The sequence below is a fragment of the Solanum verrucosum genome, unplaced genomic scaffold, assembly GCF_900185275.1.
Source record: "Solanum verrucosum unplaced genomic scaffold, falcon-dt-bn FXZP01000221.1, whole genome shotgun sequence".
Taxonomy (NCBI): domain Eukaryota; kingdom Viridiplantae; phylum Streptophyta; class Magnoliopsida; order Solanales; family Solanaceae; genus Solanum; species Solanum verrucosum.
Genome location: NW_026020400.1, coordinates 588,298 through 593,574, shown reverse-complemented (window position 1 = coordinate 593,574; position 5,277 = coordinate 588,298).

Here is a 5,277-nt window from a genome sequence, read left to right as displayed (position 1 = left end):
TGATTATTCCACCTATCATTATTTCACCGGATTGGGGACAACCGTTTGAGGTAATGTGCGATGCGAGTGGAGTAGGGCTTGGTGTAGTATTAGGATAGAGGAGAGAGAAAATTATTCATCCTATTTACTATGCTAGCAAAGATCTAAATGTCGCCCAGAAGAATAATTCTGTGATTGAACAAGAACTTCTTGCGGTGGTTTTCGCATTCGAGAAATTTCTATCCTACTTGTACTAAGGTCATAGTGCATACAAACCGTTCTGCATTAAGGTATTTGATGGCGAAGAAGGATGCAAAACCGAGGTTGATTAGATGGGTATTGTTGTTGCAAGAGTTTAATTTTGTCGTAAAAGATAGAAAGGCGATCGAAAATCGAGTTGCCGATCCCTTGTCAAGATTAGAGGAAGAGGCTATGCTAAAGCTTGGTGATAGGGCTGAAATTAATGATGCTTTTCCAGATGAACAAGCATTGGCCGCTTCTCATGATCTGATTCCTTGGTTTGCAGACTTTGCTAATTATTTGGCAAGCGATTTGGTGCCGCCAGATTTGTCTTTTCACCAAAGGAAAATTTTTATGCATGATGTGAAGAAATTCTTTTGGGAAGAGCCTTACTTGTATCATAGTTGTGCTGATGGGATTATTCGTCGTTGTGTGCCCGAGGTTGAGATGTTGAGTGTACTTGTGGCGTGTCATTCATCGCCTATGGGTGGGCATCATAGTGGTATTTGGACTGCGCATAAGATTTTGCAGTGTGGGTACTACTGGCCTACCATCCACCAAGATGCTCATGATTTCGCCAAGTCTTGTGATCGTTGCCAAAGAGAAGGAGGGATTTCAAAGAGGCAAGAGCTTCCTATGAATCTTATATTGGTGATAGAGTTGTTTGATGCATGGGGAATTGATTTTATTGGTCCATTTGTTAATTCACATGGGACGAAGTATATTCTTGTTGCGGTTGATTATGTATCGAAGTGGATGGAAGCAGTTGTGCTCCCCAACAAAGAATGTAAAAGTGTCACCACATTCTTGAAAAAGAATATCTTCTCCAGATTTGGTACACTGAGGGCGATTATCAGTGATGGAGGTTCCCACTTTTGTAATAAGTTGTTCAAGGCGCTACTTGAGAAATATGGTGTCCGCCACAATGTAGCCACTCCTTACCATCCACAGACTTGTGGGCAAGTTGAAGTGTCCAACAGAGAGATCAAACAGGTTTTGGCTAAGACTGTGAATGCTAATAGAACGGATTGGTCAAGGAAGCTTGATGATGCTCTATGGGCCTATCACACTGCATACAAGACTCCCATAGGTATGTCTCCTTAACAACTTGTATATGGGAAGTCTTGCCATTTACCCGTAGACCTAGAGCATAAGGCTAAGTGGGCGATGAAGAAGCTAAATTTGGATTGGGGCGCAGCATCTATTCATAGAATGAATACCTTGAATATACCTGATAAGTTTCACCTAAAAGCTTTTGAAAGTTCAGCCTTGTACAAAGGGAAGTTGAAGAGGTATCAGGATCAAAGAATTGGAAAGTGAGAATTTGTTGTGGGTGATCTTGTACTTCTATTCAACTCTAGGTTGCACTTGTTTCCGGGAAAGCTCAAGTCCAAATGGACCGGGCCATTTTTGCTCACAAAAGTGCTACCCCATGGAGTAGTTGAGCTTGAGAACAGTGAAGGAACAAGGTTCATGGTAAAAGGGCAAAGGATTAAGATCTATCTGGGAAACGCTGAAAGTGTGCAAGAAGTTGTTGAGGCCTATTATCTTGATGAAGTCTGACTAATCAAGAGGCATGCGTCGTGCCGCGACATTAAATCAAGCGCTACTTAGGAGGCAACCCAAGAAGTAAAATCTAGCTAACAATAGGTTCTTGTTTTCCGTATAGTAGTTTTCTTTGTTTAGTTGCTTCTCTGTGCTTAATAAGATAGTTATTTTATTTTTTTGTTTTAGTGTTGGCTAGACATAACATAGGGTCCATGTCTAAAAAGTGTCCAGAAAATGTAAAAATAAAGGGCTAATGGTTGCTACATGTGCAGGGGCGAAAAGTAGAATCTGCAAAAAAAAAGTCTAGTGCAGCAGTCTACGGACCTTATCGACGGTCCGTGGTTCATCCCACGAACCGTGAATGGCGTCCGTAGATCCCAGGTAAGTCTCTGAAATTTTCTAACTCTAAGAGTGATCTACGGTCCTAATCTATGGACCATAGATCAACCCACAGACCGTAGACGGGGTCTCGTGGGTCCAAACCCTAGTTATGCTTAACTCGACCCGGACCCCTCCTATTTAAAATCCCCCAATTTCAAATCATTCCCACTTCCCTCCATTTACTCCCAAACTATTTCTAAACCTCCCAATCCCTTAAATCACTCCATAATCACTCCATAACTCCTGAATTAATCTTCCCCTTCTTTTCCCCACAATCCCAAATTTCCTTCTCTCCAAACTCCACCCATCCCCAAAACTCCCCAAGAGGTCTGGTGTACGGGCTCGGTGCGTAAAGACAAAGTTGTGGTATCAAAAGCGTCGAGTCATCACACAATCACCCCACTCCCACTGCTTGTAAGGTAATAGATTTTCCCTTCATTTTGAATTTTGATTAATCGATTGCCTATATAAAGTCCGGAATTGGGTCTTGACCTTGGGCAAATTAATATATGAAATTTTATGCTAAATTAGAAGTGAATGCACCCTTGGGACGATAGATTGTGATTGTGTTGTCTTGTTTTATGTAAAAAAAACAATGAAATATAAGTCTAAATGTAAGTTTCGACTTAAGGTTCCTTATCTTGCAGAAAATACCTATTAAAATTGAGTAATCGGAACCCCTAAAATGACGAACTAGCATAATGTATGTTGAAATACATGATTAGACTAGGATATTGATGAATATGGAAAAAATGTGGGCCTCCAATCGTAGCATCTCTGAGACATGGCACAGATCCCATCCATGAGACCCCGTCTACGGGCCATAGGTCAATCTACGGACCGTAGATTAGGTCTGTCGTTGGTGGCATGTGAGAATTTGACTAAGTATGGAACCACAGAAGTGGACTACGGTCCGTAGATCAATCTACGGACCATTTTGCACATCCAGGGTTCCCATCAGAGCCAACTTTTTGGGACCTCTGATCTACGGAAGGGATCCACGGACCTTAGGTCAGCCTACGGACAGTAGATGTCCACCGTAGGTGGCCACTGAAGCCACTGTCTAAATTTGTTTTTGTTTTTCATTTTATTTCATTCCTAGTTCCAAAATCTTTTTGAGTGTATTATGAGTTCCCTTTGGTACTAATTAGACATCCACAGGTACCATGGCACCTAAGAAGCAAGTGACCTACTCAAAAAGGGGCAAATCAAAATCTGTGGCACCTACTTTTAGGCTAATTGATGAAGACACGGACGCGGATAAGGATCCAACATATGTTTCACAGGCCACAAGGACATCTCCTACTACACTTTGGGCTACCCAAAATACATCCTGACAGGTGGTCACCGACGTAGTCACTGTCTCCCAGTCTGATGAGGAGAACACAGTAATCGGGTCACTAGCTGGTTCTGTTTCTGGTTCTGAGGCTGGTTCTACTTCCAGCTCACAGTCTGCCACTGCTTTCGGCTTTGAGCCCACCCATGCTTCCGGCTCTAATTCTGGATGCGCCACCGGCTCAGGTTCACATGACAAAGCTGCCTCGTCTAATGAGGCCACTAGTTCGGGAGAAACCCTAATGCCACGAAGCTACAACCCTGATCTGGTGGCTAGGGAGCCAAACAGATGGTGTGTTAAGGGCCAATGGCAAATTTATCGGGATCCCAAGATGGAAAATGACAAAGAGAAGATGGCCGACTTATTACAGAGTAGCGCAGTGTCCTCACTGGGAGCCTACACACCGTACCAGAAATCCACCTGCTCTTTCAACGTCACAAGTGCTAGTGGATGGCTCGAGAACCAGGCACCTATAGAGAGGAGATTGTGAGGGAGTTCTATCCTTCCTATACGGCTACTCTTCGGGGTTCTATCCATAAGAATGCTAGACAAACTACCCAGGCACCCCTCACAACTACACTAGTGCGCGGATTTTCTGTAGATATCTCTTAGACCACCATCCGATGGTTCCTGTATGGTCCTGACCCTGATCACTCTTGGGTACTCAACACGGTCGAATTTGACTACATATGGGACACTGTATGGGGCGGAGAGTTCCAGTGGAGCGCCGAGAAAAGAGAGACTTTATTACACTGGCTAGCTAGTCAAATTGCTACTGACGGAGAGCGAGCTGAGTGGGTCACCACTCTGGGCGTGAGCATCAAGAAGGCTACTCTCACATTTATGAATAAATTTTTCTAGCTATTGGTTCGCAATCGAATTTCTCCCACGAAGGCTGACAATGCACTAACTTTGCACCGCGCGATTATGGTAGAAGCATTGGTTGCAGGTTTGGAGATCAATTTTGCCCGCATGCTTATTGCAGAGATACATGAGAGGGCTTTCAAAGTCTCCACCACTTACCTTTTTCCTTGTCTAATTTTCCAGTTATGTAGGGACTCTAGAGTGCCGATCTGGCATCGTGACAAGTTGATCCGGCCTACAGGGACACTGGATATAGGCCTCATTCGGGATAAGGCAAATATGGTGGCACCACGCAGAGAGCCGCAGGTTGATGTGCCCCCCATGGGAGCTAATTTAGTAAATGTTGGGGAGCAGATTCAGGGTGATGATCTTTCCCCTCCAGTCCACACTGATGATGTCCCGGCTCCTCATCTCAGGCCGCGAGTCGGGCTCCTAGCTCGTCCAGATCCACTCCGCCTTTGAGAGCTACTGTTGTACCATTGGCTAGGGTTCAGAAATTGGAGGCTCAGTTGGCCACGCTTCTCCACCATGTCCCGCCATGGATACAAAAGTCGATAGCAGAGTTCGACACTAGAATGGAGCGAAGGATGGAGAGCATGATGTACCAGAAGGTCCAAGCCGTTAATAAGCACCTCGATGCCTTTGAATTGAGAGTCCTCGAGCGAATGGCCCCGACTATAGATCTATCCTCTTTTCGGACCGAGTTAGCCAGTCTCAGGGCAGACGTTGATGTCATTCTTACCACACTTGCAAGTTGAGCCACAAGCTACACCTACTACTTTGTCTGACGATACGGTCCTTGATGCATTATTCAATGGCGACGCAGACGACCAGCCCGAGGTAAGTGACACCGATCAAGACACACATCTGAGGCCACTGAGGTTGAAAGAGCCAAGAAGAGGGAGCACAAGTAGGAGAAGTAGTCTAAG